Source organism: Haliaeetus leucocephalus, unplaced genomic scaffold, assembly GCF_000737465.1.
Source record: "Haliaeetus leucocephalus isolate CR32 unplaced genomic scaffold, Haliaeetus_leucocephalus-4.0 Scaffold616, whole genome shotgun sequence".
NCBI classification, from domain to species: Eukaryota; Metazoa; Chordata; class Aves; order Accipitriformes; family Accipitridae; genus Haliaeetus; species Haliaeetus leucocephalus.
In genome coordinates, this window is record NW_010973052.1 from 6,769,022 (window position 1) to 6,786,086 (window position 17,065).

The 17,065-nt window shown below is 40.9% G+C and overlaps 1 protein-coding gene across 1 annotated transcript in view; it reads left to right on the forward strand.

The window, feature by feature from the left end:
• Positions 1–17,065, forward strand: part of ME3 (malic enzyme 3, NADP(+)-dependent, mitochondrial) — a 127,804-nt gene that overhangs the window by 17,848 nt on the left and 92,891 nt on the right. The window lies entirely within an intron of this gene.

A 17,065-nucleotide genomic window follows, 5' to 3' on the forward strand; every position in this document is an offset into this window, starting at 1 on the left:
GACAATTCTTTGCCACTGAGGCCAGCTGCAAGGTCTGCATGCACGCTACTAAACTCTTACCGTTCAAAACAGCGGGTCTGCTTACTGGGTATGGTCTGTGACCCATCATAACTCCCAAGTGGCTGATCCAGGAATCACCAATCCTATAAAGAGGACTGTGGCAGAATTTTTGAATCTAACTGCTATTGGGAGACATCATGGCTTTTCAGTTAAAATATGGTATTGTTAATTACAGCTTTTCATAATCAGCAGCTGTTATGTATTTATTTAATTATTCCCCTATGCTTGTTTTTAATATAATTTGTTATGAAACTGCAGTTCTACTTTTGATATTAACAAAAGTACAATTTAGGTTTTGTTAGCAAAGTTTTCTTTAAATCTCAAAATACAGACTAGGGTTTTAGTTCTGCAACTCATTTACAGCTTGCCTGTAGTCTTTCAGTTCACCTTACTACTTCCATTTTTTCAGCTTGGGAGACTTTTCATTCATACTGGGTTTTGGGGTGGAGGTGGTGGGGTTTTGTTTGTTTGTTTTTGTTTGGTGGTTTTTGGATTTTTTTCCATCAGTGATGACCCCAGGGTCTCATTTCTTTTGTTACATGCTTTCTACTTAGAGACTGATGTATGAATTCCCATATGAACCATTTCTGGATAGAATTAGAATTTCTTTTTGGAGTAGAATCTATATCTAATTCTATTCTTAAAATACAAAATACGCACATGCATTTCACATTGCTTTACTGTTCTTGATGATGTACCTCAGTTGTGCTGTTATGTCTGTTTCTGTTGCTTTGGAATAGGATGTGCAAATTATGAATTACTCTTTTCTCTTGTGTGCCAGCGTCTTGCTTTAGTAAGACTTAAAGTGGTGGCTAAAAGCTTAGAATATGAAAAAGTATGCTGACCCCTTTGAGCATCAGTACACCTCCGCTTCCCCAGACCTCTGTGCTTGCACCTTGACAGTGTAAATCCGGTGTGGTCTGTATGACAGCCGCTTGCTGATTTTTGCACTAGTCCACAGCAGAGTCAAAGAGTTGAAGGCCTCTAGTACAACAAACAGGGATTTCCCACCCACATTTTTAAGGAATTCTTTGAAAATTATATTTCTTGTGGGCTACCTCAACGCTGGTGAATCATGCAGCACTAAACCCGCAAATTATAGCTTGGTTAAGTGGTCTTGAGTAAACAAAAATTTCCAGTATTTGGAGAAGAATTTGTGACCCTAAAAGCTTGTCTTTTTTTTTTTTTTTCTTTTTCCCCTGACTGTAGTGATTGGCATAGCCAAACTTAATGGGAATGATTGACATATGCCAGGAGCTCATAATTCCGATGCTGAGAATGGCAACACATATGGTTAATCCAGAAATGGTTAATGCGTTTGCTGAGCATTTCCAGGTGGAAAATTGTTCATTGCCCCAGGAGGGTACTTTTCCCATGGACTAGTCTTTCACAATGATGACTAGTATGAAAGCTGAGAAAGTTATTTGCAGATAACTTTATACAATTGCATTGATCTTTTTAGTTTTCATATTTTATTATTTAAAATATTTAATTCCGTAATAATGTCTTTTAAATCCTGGGTTCTTAATTGGTTTGCACTAACTAGTTATAGTTTATGGTATGTTCTTTGCTGCTTCTCATCTGAAGTGGGCAGCTCTTTCAGAGAGGAATGAAGAGCCCATTTATGAGGTCTGTTTTCTGGAACAGGGTTGCTTAAAACTCCACAGCTTCTGGTGATTGCCAGTACTCAGGCTTTTTTTGGCCAGTTGATGGAAAAGCCCTCCTACCTGCAACACCTATAAGGTTTGCATGATTGGAAGGTACATACAAAAGGTTTCCATAGAGATATCTGGGGGGGAAGAGGTCCCAAATATGAGGCAAGTAGTCTGATGGATCTCCAAAGAGCAGTTCTTCATCAACGCCAGAATAAGTGATGACTTCTTGTTTCAAATATTAGCTCATCATCCTTCCAAAAAAGATGCTTGTCAAGGGAAGTATCTTGGATGGTGTTTGGTAATTGGTGTTCCAGAGTTAATGAGCCAAGTTCAGAGGAAGTTTGCAAAGTTAGGTCTACCTTGCTTCACAATTGCCCCTTCATCAGTGGTTTAAGCTCATTGCTTCATGCTTTTTGTGGACATGGTAGACTCTTGCTGACCTTACTACAGAGGCAATCAACTTCAAGGCCAGACAATCAAATTGGACCATCAGAGACTATAAGATCTTGAACTGCTGCAGCAATTATCTTCAGGGCCTTGTGACACATTCTGCCCTAAAGCAAATGTTCATGCTTGAACATAAAGCTTTACAACCATAGCAGTTCACAGACCCTCAAAGGACCCTCATCTGTGTTGTGGTGCAACCCCTTCTGTGTGGGTGTTTGGATTTTGAAAGGGTTTGCTGCACCTGTGAGCCCAGAAGGGGCTCCGCTCATTTGTAGAGTGTTGTCAAGTCTTCTTTCTACAAATAAAGAATGTGTTTCTGTATAAAAAGGGAAAAGATGTTTTGAGGTATTTTTTGCAGACAGATCTCACGTTCATTAAACACCAAGAAAAACCTGCTGTCTATGCTTAGCAAGACTCAGTTCAGAACTGTTGTCAGTTGTTAGCATGGGGTTTCAGACAGATTTGGCACAGGGAGGGGGATCTAACTAAATGACGCACTCTTTTTCTGTGCTATGCTTCAGCACTTCAGAAAGGCATTCAGTTCTTAAATGTATTAAGCATCTTTCAAGAAGCACTGCATCTTAGTTTCTAGCTTCACAAACTTGCAAGACATCAGTTTTGTCTTGACTGTTTATCTGAGGGAAACATGCATAAATCCTGTAAGTGCTGTTAGCTGGCTACATGTTTACGTGTTTTTAGTAGAGACTGTGTGATGGGTTTTATGCTGCTGTTCCAAAGGAAGATTGTGCCTTGCCAGTCTTTTCAGTGACAGTTCACATAGCCTCTTTTCTGTAAAGACCTTTTATGGCCCCGGAGTTCCCCCACAAGCAGAAGTTTGAGAGACATCCTGGTATATTTAGGGGTTCTCTGTGTGTGTACATATAGAAAAAAACCCTCTGGATGATGTAGCTGCTTTGTAATTTTGCTTTCTATAGAGTAAAATTTCCTTCTGGATAGCCTTGCAGTAACAGTGGTGTTACATCCAAACAGTTTCAAATTGCAAAAGCACTCTTTAATCTATTACTTTACAGTCTGTTCATCTAAAGCCATTCATACATGTTTCATTGTGTCAGGGGTGCTATTTCCATAGCACTACCTGTACCACATTTGAGCTTATTTCAGCATTTTTGCCTAGCTGTTGTGGCTGGAACTACACGTAATTCAATTACAGAACGCACTCGAGTCAGTGTAGGGCTTTTTGGCCAATAACTGATGCTGGATGTTATTTGGCTCTGTCAGTAGGGTTTGGCTGGTCAAGCTGACTCTATTCTGTCCTCCCTCCACCCAAACTCTGATTTGTTTTCCCCTGTTACACAGCTTGGAAAGGAAAAATCTGAAAGTGAAGAAATCTCAGAGATTCCACTACTTCATTCCCAGTCCTCTGCCATTAGGAAATCCAGTTCCCCCGTGAATAATAACCACCTCAGTGCGAAGGTTACTGTATAGAAAGTGCAGTCCTGTGTTGGTGTTAAGAATCAGTTCCATGATGTGCAGCTACTTGAGTCGTTCCTGATGCTGTTTCAGTGCTTTATAAGCTATTAGAACATACTTTTGCCTTTTTAGGGGATCTTGTTACAAGCCACTACTTGGTAATAGCAGAATTTTGGTTTCTGCACAAACTGTGTGGTAAGATCCCCTGGCACATGCCTCGGCTCTGCAATGAATTGGCCTTGGAGCATCAATGCTAAAGATGCCTGTGGAGAACCCCACAGCAAGAAACAGTATGAAAAAGCATGAGAAACTTGAACTAATTTGGGGTTCTTTGTATCCTGCCAAGCAAATGGCTCTTCGTATCCTACCTTCTCTTGTATCTCGTGTAGCTTGATAATTTTACTGCTTGGATATGTCTACGTGGCTTTAATTAGACCAGACCATTTATTCTGGTATCCTGTTCTCACAGTGGCCAACAGCAGATGCTTAGGGGAAAATGGGGATAGGCAAGCAAGCAGCAACTTTGTGGCTCAGGGACGTACTAGCTTAAATCATTGCATTTAATAGTCTTCAAAATCTTTTTTTTTTTTTCCCCTGCTTGTTAAATGCTTTTAAACTCCATATTCAAAGAAGTAACATACAAGGCAAGGAGTTCTTTAAGATGACTGAGTATTGTATAAAGAAGTACCTCATTTTATTTTGAACCTGCAGTTTGAACTTGTTATTGTTTGATGCCTTCTTGCTCTTCTATTAGAAGAGACTGTGAATAATCCCAGATTTCTCTGTCCCTCCAGGAGAAATATGATTTCCAGCCACTTCTTAAGAGGGACTTCTAGAGAATCTCAGCACCTGAGGTGGTGATGGGATGAATGTGTTATTGATGAAGGCCTTGTGGTGGTGGTTGTGCAGTAGGACAATAGGTACTAGCCTAATTCAGTTTCTTGGATTTAGGGACCAAGTACTAGGGCTAACTAGATAGGGTGGATATCTGTTCTTTATTACCAAGTTTTCTGCTTCATGTAATACATTAGTAATGCTCAGATGTTCCTGACCTCCTGAATCTCAACACCATTTTTTCCAGTGTTTGTGGGGAAGAGGATAACACCCAGAGTCAGGAAATGTGGATTCCCTTTGAAGCAGATCAGTTTTGAGTCTCACCAAGGTTAAAAACCAACAAACCAACAAACAAAAAATACCCCCCCAGCCCCACAAAAGATTATCATAAAAAATTAGCACATCTAAAATCAATGAATTTTTAAAAAGTAATTGGTTCTCAGCCAGTTGCTTAAATTCTCATGGGAAATGAGTGGAAAATTTGAAAATAGAATGGAGACTTGATAGTGAAAAGCCCTAGTGTGATGGAGTAGAGCTAGAAAATGAATTTGAAATGTACAGTTATATGAAGTCAATTTTCTTATTTCATAAGAAAATAAGAATTCTAACGCAGTATCTAGAATACAGCTCTGCAGTGGAAATTACTTCCATAAACTGAAGCTGTAACTTCAAGTGCATCACATAAGCACATATTCCACAGCCTCAAAACATATTTAATAAATTGATATGATGTAATTTCAATACAAATAGCTCTGTGAAAGAGTAAATAATACCGTGGTGGTAAAGCTGTAGAGATAAGCCTTAAGGGTCTTTACAGCAGTTTTTATATCTTGGAATTTTTTTAGAAAAAAAACAACTGTGTAAAAACCATTTTTTTCTTAAGGAAACAGTCCTTGTCTATTTTATGTAATAATCTACTCTGTGCCCGGCTTTAATTTAAAATAAATAAATAGCTGTGATGCCACAGGCTGGGCTTGAAGTTTCCACATATTTTGAAGTCATCTGCTGCACAGCGGGCTCTGAGGATTCGTTATTAGCTGGTAAGGGAATGACTGCAAAAACAGCAGGTTCATCCTCGCAGCCTCAGGGGAAACTCCCTAAGATGTCCTGTGGAGCTGCAGGAGCAGACCCTAAAGCTCATTTACGCTCCCAATGCACCTACTTTATCTTACTGGGCACTCATCTGCTTCACTGAGGAGTATCTGTGAGCTGGGCTGAGTATGTCAAACTGGGCTTCCATTCTGCAGAGAATGTGAAAGAAAATAAAACTGAAACCTAGAACCAAGGAAAAAATGTTGCTCTTTGGGGAAATATGGAGATGGAAAGCCCTGTCCCTTCATTCAAAATCGTGGGGAGGTTTCTGCCACTACAACGCTGGAGATGTCACCTGAGGATGACCTGAGGGCAGGAGGGGAGTCAGGGCAATGGTGGGCTTAGCCTTCAATATTGTCCTCGGAGTGACAGTGTGTCCATAAAGACATCTGCAAGGACCAGTATGACCAGCAGTGCTCATCTGTTGTCTGGAGAGGTGCAGCTCTGGTAAAGCATTCTTCAGCTTTGGCTCTAAAATACGTTTCTTTCCTGACTGCATCGTTTGTAACTTTAATCTGTCAACTTTTGCACCCTAGGTGCCTAAGCAGCCCTCCTGGCATGTGTTTCCAAGCTGCTTCTGCAGGAAGCCCTATGGATCTGTGCAGTTTCATCTGTTTTGGCTGTTTGTCATCACCGTGGTTGAGTTTTGGGGTTTGGAATGTGTGGGTTGTTTTTTTTTTTCCTTTCAGACTGTAACTGGGGCCTCTGTTATGGTTGTCATAATTCACCTCACTGGCATTCAGGGAATTTGACCTGGAATTCTTTTTGTGGGTCTCTGTTGATTTGTGGTAGAGTGCAAGGAAGTGAGCTGTTTTGTGCTGAAGCCTACTTAGAAGTTGGGAATCAGCTGACAATATTATTCAACTTTTCCGGTAGGGCTGGTAGTGCTGGACAAGTGGTCAACCCAAGGTCTTTGTGAATAGGAACAGCTAGAAACAATAGGAACAGCTAGAAACAGCCCTTCAGTTCATAGAATGGTTTGGGAAGGGACCTTTAGAGGTCATCCAGTCCAATCTCCCTGCCATGAGCAGGGACATCTTCAACCAGATCAGGTTGCTCAGAGCCCTGTCCAACCTGGCCTTGAATGTTTCCAGGGATGGGGCATCGACCACCTCTCTGGGCAACATGTGCCAGTGTTTCACCACCCTCATCATAAGAAATTTCTTCTTTGTACCTAGTCTGAATCTACTGTCTTTTAGTGTAAAACCATTACCCCTTGTCCTATCACTACAGGCCCTACTAAAAAGTCTGTCCCCAAGGTTCTAAGGTGAGAACTTACTTCAGGGTTTCATTTATTTGCTGTTTAGAACTTTTTCCTTTACAAAAGTATCCTTCAGATTTTTTCAGTGGAAAACTTTTGTTTGAAGTTTTCCAGCTTTTGATTAAAATGAAATATTAAAACTCTCTGGTTTTTATTTACTCTTTTTAAGAAAGTTTTACTTTTTGTCACTAAGTACAATAAAAGGCTACCTGCTGGTTTTTGCTCTTCTTCCTGTTACCACATTGCAGGTTTTTTTTTATTTTAATAGCTCTAACTTAAGAAGCTACAATAGTGAAAAGGGAGTTTAAAATGTGGAAGGAGGGAACTGACATATATATTTTCTTTTAGAAAGACAGAAGAGGTTAGGAGGAAATAAGGTTTAAATAACAAAATCCATCCTCCTCCAAGGGTCCTACAGGCAGAGATAAACTCACTGAACACAACCAGCTGAGTTTTTTAATAATCCATCTGAGGAAAAATGAGGCAGAAGGGGAATAAGCAAATGGAAAAAATCTTAAAATAAATGTATCCCTGTAATTATATTGTCTAGAGCTGTACAGTGTTATGTGACCTGGGGTCTCATTGTGCCAATTATGATTAATCCACATAGTGAGAGACACCATTCTGCTGTCCTCAGCCACACAAGAGAAGCAGGGTACGGGAGAGGGATGATTAAGATCAGGAGGCACTTGGCTTTGTTTCCTTCAGGCAGATGAACAAAGATGCAGACCCTTGGTCAGTGAGCATCAGTGCAGAACTCCACCGGGATGAGAAGGTCTGGCATGCCTGGTTTAGGTCACCTTGCACAGCCTGCCAGGTCTCAGCAGCAATAAATATTTTGATTGTCTCTGTTCCTGGTCATATTGGTGTCCGAAAAGCGGATTCGTCACCCGGTGTGCAACGAGCCAATAATCACACACTCGGGAGAGACATTATTTATTTCATATTTGCTCAAAGATGGGTGCTAGGTGGTAATTCCACGCAGCTAGCACACCCTGCACTTAAACAAGCAAGCAATTTATACAGTTTTAGATTCACCCACTTAGTTTCCAAAGTCCTTCCCCTAAATCATTATTGGTCGTCAGTTATCTGCCACCATTTCTATTGGGGTAAGGTTTTCTCCACTTCGAATTAGAAGTACAGTGTTCTCTCATTCTACAGCACATGCTCGGGGAGGGGGTAAGTCTTTCAGGTCTTGAATTGAGTCAGTGGTCGCGATCTCCCCCTGCCGCCTCTATTTTTCCCCTAGTTTGTGCTTTTTTGGCAATCATCAGGCCTTCGGTGCCTTCTGGAGCAGGATGTTTCCTTTTTGTCAGTCTTTTGTTCCTTCTTCAGGGGTATAATTACTAGCAAAGCCTGCATCGTTTATACAAAGTAACCAGGCCTACATAGTGAAACTATTGAGTAATGGTCCTCCTTAAAGGACAGTGCATCACGTTTAACCCTAAATTGAGCCGTACTGCCCCAGTTAGGCCATAACTCAAACATATGACTACAATATTGTTACTAAAAAACACAACAAAACTTAGTTTGCTATGGGTGTCCAAAAACATGTTCATTTTTCTACTGTTTTCATCCCTTTCATTCCAAAAAGTGAGTCTAAATGATGAGATCAGCGTTGTGCTGCAGCCACGTTATTCTCTTTGCTCTGTTAAACCCACCTGTTTTTTGCAGACTACTAAGGAGGCATGATCCTGAGCAAGCGGACCTGCTCTGAGCAGGGCTAGGACCAGATGACCTCTGGAAGTTCCTTTCTACCTAAATTAGTCTGTGACTGTGTGGCATACTCATGTAACTGAGGGAGATTCTACTTCAGTGAATTGTGTTACAGTATTTGGGGTTTTGCTTCCACTGCTGCCCTGGACAGCTAGAAGAGCAGCTCTGTCCTTGTGGTTGAAGCCAGGAGCTTAGGGAGTTGAAGACTCTCACTTCTAGCTACTAATTTCTAGCTATTAAAAAAAAATTTGGTTTGTTTCCTTTTATTTAGCTTGACATTAATTGATACTTTGTTGCTGCTTAAGGGATATAAAATGTAGGATTTTAATGTTCTGTAATGTTTATTTTTAAAGTGAGACCAAAATTAAACTACAACTTTTGGCAGAAGGCATATTTTTTTTTAATCTGTGCCAAGGAGAAGCGTTGTTTCATTTCTCCTTCCCTATTCCTTAGCACAGAGCTCTCAAAATTGAAAAACCTGCACATCCATACAGCATTTCTGAAGCAGTTAGGAGCAAGGACATTGCTCTTGCTAGCTAGGTCTTCACAGATAACTTAAACCCACTCTTGGATGGCAAGAAGTACTTTGACAACTTGTTTTCATACGCAGAAGTCTCTGGTTCATTTAAAACTTCAAGCCAGGGCTTGACCTGTTTTTCTCTAGAAATATTTGGGCCGTTGCTCAAGATGAGAGTCTGTGTGCTCGGTATAGGGCTATAGGGACGTGAAAAATTAATTCTGAGAGTAGCATCTCCTGACAGTGCTTTGTTTATGTGAAAGCCAGGCAGACAGATAGCTGCTGCCATCTCATCTCTCACAGGTGCCGAGATAAAATCCTTACAAATAGCAGTTCCACACAAAAATTAATCCATATTTTGCAACAATTTTTCAGACTCTTTTATTATTATTATTTTTAAAAGATTTGTACATAGGTGATTTCTTTGTTTCTTTAAAGGCCATCAGGAAGACCTGTCAGTGGCTTATTCTAGAAATAAGAAAGAGCAGAACAACTGAACTTCCAACATTTAGATATCGTCTGCCATCTGGAAAGGCTTAATTCACAGTAAGGTGCAAGTCTGGACATGAATTTGTAGTGCTCGAGCTCAGTCAAAAAACCCCCCCACACAATAGTTTAAAGGTCACATTAGGTAGTGGGAGTTGTCAGGGATTCTGTGCAAACTGGGTTGAAATTTCTTATCTAAATAGGAAGAATATAACATTGGATCCTTACTATTGGCTCTTCTGTCAGGACCATGACTCTAACTGCATACACAGAGATCACAGGGGCAGAAAATACTCTCATATGTGGAAAACCCAGTTACCACCATATCTGTTGCTTCACGTATTGTCTAATATTTACCCAGAGGTGAAATGGGGAGATGCTGTCAGCGATTGTTTCCTGCAGGAGTTGATTAAGGTGCACCACAAAAGAAAATACAACCCTTGATTTGGCATTAAGTAAGGTGCCAGATCTGGCTGAAAGTTTTGCAGTTTTAAGTGCAGCTCATACCAGTGACTACAAGGTATTTTAGATTCAGTGTCCCTATAGAGATAAAAAGGCCAAACATCCACCACACTTGTGCTCAGCTTCTATAAGATTAAGTATCTGTGCATGAGGAAGATTAATAAAAGGTTGTTAAAAAGGGCTTTTAAGAGAATTAAACACTTACAGGAGGTATGGAGATGCTGAACAATACCACACCAGAATTGCTAGTATGTATCACCTTTTAATAAGGGCTTAGAAATGGTAAAAGGGAGCAGGTACAGGCTAAACAGCAAAGTAAATTAGGTTATGAAGTGATGGGAAGGCAGGTTTTGAAAAGCTGAGAGCATATCCAAAGGATGAAAATGGAAAGGACCCTAATCTCTGGTAGAGGAGACATAAAAAATATAAAGCAAAAAGAAGGAACAATTAGCTAAAAGACTAAAAACTAGTACTAAAGTCTTCAAACATATCCAGAGCAAAAAGCTGACCAGAGAGTCTGTAGGGTCACTTTCTGATCACACTTCAAAAAGGAGCAGCTGGAGATGATGGACACCCCATTGCAGAGAAGCCAAACTAATTATTTGCCTTGTTATTCACTGTGGAAGAAACAGGTGAGACAGCCATAGAGCATTTGGGGGTAAACTCAGGAAAGAGTATGTCCAATATTGAGGCTACTGTGGGAGAAGTTATGGTACACTAGATACTACAAACATGATGGTGTTCACCTAAGAGCTCTACGAGAACTCAAACATTAAGTAGCTGTGTTGCTTACAGTAAAATGTATTGTTGCTTAAAACTTTCTCAGTATCTGAAGACTACAAGGTGGACAATGGATGTCCACCTTAAAAAGATTCTAAGGGAATGTGGGGAGCCACAGACCTGCAACATCAGCAAAGTAGCAGAAACTCTCTAATAAAGGATAGAATGAGTAGGTGCTTGGACAAATAAAATCTGCTGAGGAAGAATCCAGATGGCTTCTTTAAAGGCTTCCATAAACCTCTTGGTTTGTAAATCTCCAGAGGGATCAACAAATACATAGGTAATGTGGTTGCTTGATATTGTCTATATGAGTTTTGATAAGATTTTGATGCAGCCCTTGCCAAATAACTTTTTAGGAGGCGAAGTAACGGTGATAGAGGAGGGAAGATCCTGGCATGGTTATATCAGTAATTAAAAGATAAGAACCAAAGGCTTGGGGTGAATGGAGGGAAGTTACCAGTGAAATCCCAGAGGAATCTACTGAGATCTGTCCTGCTCAGCTTATTCATAAATGCTCTGCAAAAAGGGATGTCTTGACAAAGATCCACAGAAGGGCAGCAGGGTTGATCAGAGATGTAGAAGGGCTTCCATATAAGGAACAACTGACCAGATTGGGACTATTTGGTTTCCAAAATTGTGAGTGGCACGGAAAGGGTGGACAAAAATGACTTTAGTTTCCCCAGCATGTATGAAACGTAGAATACTATTTTTATGAGCTACCTCTTAGAAGAAAATCCCCAGGAATTAAAACAGGGAGATGAAAATGTCACAAGTTCCCTTTGAATTTCTTAGTACTTTCCTTACTTTTCAGACTCTAAACTGAGATGTAAGTTTAATTTGAGGTTTCAGTCTTTCTTTTGTCATTTTTTTTCTGAAGTCCTGGCCATCTCCAGAGCTTGATGAAGTCATGTCTTCTCCTGGTATCTGAAAGTCAGACACGAAGTGCTTCAACACAAGAACTCAGGATCAGTAACAATTTTCAAACTCCTGAGTATTGCTCAGGGTTTTTTTGGTAAGACACACATTGTCTAAGTGAATGGGTCTAGAGAGACTTTGAGTTTATTTGCTTCTGCTAGAAAACTGGCCAGAAGTAACATAGCTTGACTTCAGAAGCCTGTGGCCACATTAGTTGCTGATGAAGTGGCCTGCTGCTTTGTTTCCAGAGTGGAGCAGCTTTGGGTTCGTTTAGATTGGAATGTAAGAACAGTAAATTTGTGCACGTTCATGTAGGTGTATGGCATAGCCCCCAGATTGTTCGTAATCTTCTGGCGGATGTTGCAGACCTGCCAGAATAGGAGGAAGAGAGGAAAAACATTTTCAAGTTTATCTGTATTGGAGGGCAGGAAATATCATTTAAAGCAATTTGCATTCATTGAGCAAATAAAGGATGATGAGATTAGAAGCAGCCAAAAGTATTTCAGTGGGTGCTCTTTCAAATTTACTTGGTACCTCTCCTGCATTCTACCTATTTGTTTTTCATGAATACACGAGAGTTAGATCAGCCAGGCCATGCTTGGATCTGATATAAATAGACACAAAACTTTTATTGCCTGTGGTCCTGAGTCCTTATTTTCACTTAGCCTGATTTTACCCCGTTGTTATGTTACATCAGTGGAGTTGCCCCAGGTATTGCTGATAAGTGATACCAAAATCAGACTTTTAATGAGAACTAGCCTTACTATTTCAAGTGAAAACGGTTCCCTTAACTGTTGCCAGAAGGAGAGCAGTGCTCATTTCTAAACCAGCCCAACTGTTGCTGACATTTATTTGCTATGAGAGTTGTTGCAGAAGTATTGGGGTTTATGCTGATCAATAAAGGGACTCCCGTAAGCCGTATAGGCCAAAGTATTAAAGCTGTTAACTTTTTCCCTGCGGATCACTTAAAAGACTTACTTCATTAAAGGGGAGTGGTCATTAAATCACTCCCATGAATGTAAAATACTGTTGTGTTCACGTGCAATACAATTAAAGGTTTCAGGCATTCCAATAAGGATCAGCCCACGCTGATCCAAATCACTGAACAGGAAATGCTGCTAGGCAAGATCCTGAGCTTAACTAATTAATTTTAGTTTATGTATTAAAGTGTTGATCTAGATAATGCAATAATTATAAATGCTTGTGTTTGAAGACCATGAAAATTGCTAAAAAATGAAATTTTGCAATCATCAGAACACGAAGGTTGGTCACATTTGGCAAAGAAATGTTTGTCTTGTCCCAGGGCAGTGTGTCTGTAATTAAGATGCAAGTAAAGGCTCTTGAGTAGACTTAGGGCTCTGAAACACATACCAACTTTTAGACTCACTAATGCACTACTTCTGTTGCATGCGCAGTCACAGAAATGGATATTTTTGCAATACGCCCAGCAAATTATTTCAAAAACCAACCCAAAGTCCTGAATGCCCCAACTATCCTTTTTACACTGTGTCCTTCAAATGACTTATTTCTTCCCAGGACATTTAGTTTAACTATATTAATTTCTGAATGATGGAATGAGGCAGTGTTTTAAGGGTCAGTAGCCGATTTCACACTCCTGCTCTTTGCCTTCAGGCAATGGTTTCTCACCCACTAAAGAGACCTGAAGAAGTTTGTCTGTTGTCCCACCAGTCTCTAAATCAGCTGCTTTCAAGAGGGCATAAAGCGTATCTCCAGCTTTACAGAACTAGTTAGCTTATATCTGAGAGTATTTGTCACTTCGCTCTGTTTAGTGAATTGCTACTCCCAAAGGTTCCCTGCAACTGTCAGATCACTGGGAAGTTGTTTTATTACCAGACAAAATTTAAAGGTAAGGGTTAGGTTTGCTCATTATCTTCATAGAATAAAGATAATCATAAGTTATGATTGTACTACTTTGAACATCTATAAAAGAAAATCATAAGAAAATGTACTTCTAGGGAGTATTTAGCAAATATCCTTCCTTTTCAGCAGCAGTGTCTGGGCTCACTGCAGTAGACTTCTCTTCCAGCCACCCAAGATGGGTTTGCCAAAGAGCTGACTCTCTTCTTTGTAGTATCCTGTGGTCGCTCAGGGTGAGACTTGGCCTTCTGTAGATGGGACGATGTTTCCTCCTTTCTCTGTCCTTTTAAGCTTCTAGTTTCGGGCTTTTCAATAGGAATTCTGCTTTAGGACTTGCATTAAATATATGTTGAAAATGCCTGTTTTTTTCCTCCCTTGGCATCTGGGCTCTGGGAGGACACTGATCCCCCATGCTGCTTCTAGACTGGACTTCTCTCTGCTTTCCTGACCTTGTGTAACTTAACACTTCCTACCCTGTGCTCCTCAGTCACCATATCTTTTCTGGCTTTAAGCTGATTTTACCTGTTTGCAGCCTTCAGAAAACCCAGGTGTTTAAATACATATCTCATTGGATTTGCCATGTGGAGCTTGCTGCAAGCATTTCGTACTTCACACACAGTACAGTAATGTATATGCCAGATTTGGCACTGAGTCTCGTCCTAAATTACTCCCCCCACCTGCCCACCCTCGCTTTGTGTTAGTTGGAGGATTTTGCTATTACAGCATCGATGGATTGCTTTGTTGTATCTGAGTGTGCTTTCCTTAAGGCATAAGAAGTTTATGTTCTGCCAGTTCCACAGTTTGTTTCCTTTTGAAGATGAAAATACAGATGCTCGACATGCACTGCAAATGTTAGATTTATATTAGAGTTGCATTCTGAATCTCCAGAAAGGCAGTTCCTGCAGGGACCTTAAAATCTAGAAGATTCACAGTGTCACTCTACCGCCTGTACTATATCTTGCCTGCAATTTGTTGTCACTTTACTTTTCATCCACTCCAGCCATGTACATTTGATATGAAAATATAGGGGGTTTCTAATGTGTAGGACACAGAAAGTTTAACTGCTTTAAGAACAAAAGATCTAAAGATGGTATATCTCTAATGTCTTCTGATTCTGGTTTTCATCTGAAGCCTGGGTATGTGTCTTGCTAAAATGTCTATTGCCATTGAGAGAAAAATTACTATTAGCCAACCATTTTTTCTCTTTAAGGGTTTCACAGTTAATGTATTTCCTACCTACATCCACTTCAGCAGCTGTGCATGTGCCTGTGTACAATTATGGAAGTAAAACTTGCTCTGGTTAGAACCAGAGCGAGGTGTTAACTGTGGCCTTGTGTCAGCATGATTTCAATTCTGCTGGTTAATAGGAAGTTAGTGCAGGCTTCTACACAAGCATTTTCTGACTTCGGGGGCACCCTACAGAAAAATACCTATTGTATCTTCTGTGATCCTAATATAGCCAGGGAAACTCAACACAGAGCTGTGGGAGAAGTAATAGGAAGAGAGTGGAAAAGGAATTGCTGCAGGATGTCATAAACATGGACAGCACTGCCTAGAGATTTGAAATGTGCACTTGTTGTCTCCTTTCATCAACTTTTCCCTAAGACTGTTTACTTAAGAGCTCCTCAGCTATTGCCAGGAATGCAGTTATCCTATTTTAGGCTATATGTACTCAATAAAGCTCTAAGCCGTTCCCACAGTGGGCGAGAGAGACTTTGAGCTGGTGTTGTGATGCTGCAGTGCTGTGGTCCACCAAGCTCTGCAAGTATTTAGAAGAAACTTACTTGCTTGAAGGTGCTCACCCTCTCTGAAGTAACGAGCAAATATTTAAGTGTAGCTTTGTGGTTTGGTCATTTTTCTCTCACTTGTATAAACTGAACCTGCCAAAAGTACAAAAAGTTGATGCCTGCAGAGTGCCTACCAAAATCGGATGCAGAGGGAGAGGAGAGGTTTTGAAGCAGAGGGAGCAGGCGATAGACACAAGAGGCTGTAGAGCAGATGGAAGGGAGGAACTGATATAAATATAGCCTCATTCTATGTGTGTTACATATCACCAATGCCTCTGCTGAATCATCGGGTCTTGTGTTTTTAACAAATTACCCACTGGTTATATGTGTGAAAATACAGTGAAAATACAGGAAAGAAGGATTTTATATAACCTGCTGCAGAAAAGTACTTGCTTATTCAACCTGGTAAGCTATGAGGATCATAATGCCTTCACTGCTGTATCTGTGAATGCTTTTTGTATACTGCATGGTCTCTATTCTGAATCTAAACAAACCAACTTAAACTTAAACAGCCCTGTGAGTGAACTCGATTCAACCTCCCTGCCCGAAAGGGAGGCCTCTCTCATTAGCAATTTCAGATGGAGCAACTTTCGTTTGTCTGGCCTATGTTCTTTGTACTGGGTCTTTATTTTTTTATGAATAGACTAAAAGGTGGAAAAATAGTAGCAGTTTGGGGGTGTGGTGGGGAGGGGGGGAAGAACCGAAACAACCATCTTTGAACTGCTTGGATCAAATTCAGGCCAGCAGCAGAAGTCCAACTCCAAGCGGGGCTGACTTTGGCACCATCGGACACTGCCTCACCGCTGATGGGGCTGGATTTGTCCCACCTGGAATTCGAGAAACAGGCTGTTTCTTGTGCTTTCTTCACTCTGCTGCTTATTAAGAATTTGACCTTTTGAGAGGTCAGTGTCTTGGTGCACCCTAGAGTTGTGTAGGTGAGTGGGTGTTTGAGCTAAATCTTCAAATACAAGTCAGCCCTGAAGCTATCTTAAGGAGCAACATCTTCTCTTCTGCTTATGGCTGACTTGCTGCCACTCCTCTGTGGCTTTCTGTGTTGCACCATCAGTCGTTTCTGTGAAGGCTTTTTGTTGGGACCCAAGCGCTCGTGTCTGATTTCAGCTCTGTTACGCATTCAGCTCATGTTGAAATCCTTGTGCTACTTTGCCTCACTTCATTCAAGTGTTCATCTAACAGTTACTTAATTTTTCCCATTCCTCTCTACAAGGTGAAACACAGGGTCATCTGTTTACAGCTACGAGCTTTTTCACTAAGGCAGTAGTTTAAAACAGATTTTTTTTCTTAGACATCAGCTCACGACCTGATGTCAATGTGAAGGATTTAAGAAAGCCTGTTTTGGCTGGCATAGCAGGCTGTCCGTCTGTGCACATGCCTAAACCGATCTCCTGGTGGGGGTTCGGAAGGGAATTCCTCTATCAGGAGCAGCACACAAAGAGCCAGGAGCATTTCTGAAGGGAGGAAAAGCTCACATTCCTCCAGGGCATCAGCTACCTGCGGCTTCAAGGGGGACATGCAATGTGGGACCTGCCAGCCCTTTGCTCAGGGGACCAGCTTGGTTCTGGCATGTGGAAACCCATCTCTGACTCTCTGTTCACCGCAGCATTTGTTACACATCCTCCAGGAGCAGACCCTGACATCCAGTTCCTACCTGCTGTATTAAAGGCCCTTAGTTTTATTTCTTTCTGGGTGAGTCGAGGGCACTGTGGTCTGTAGCTCCCCACAGTGG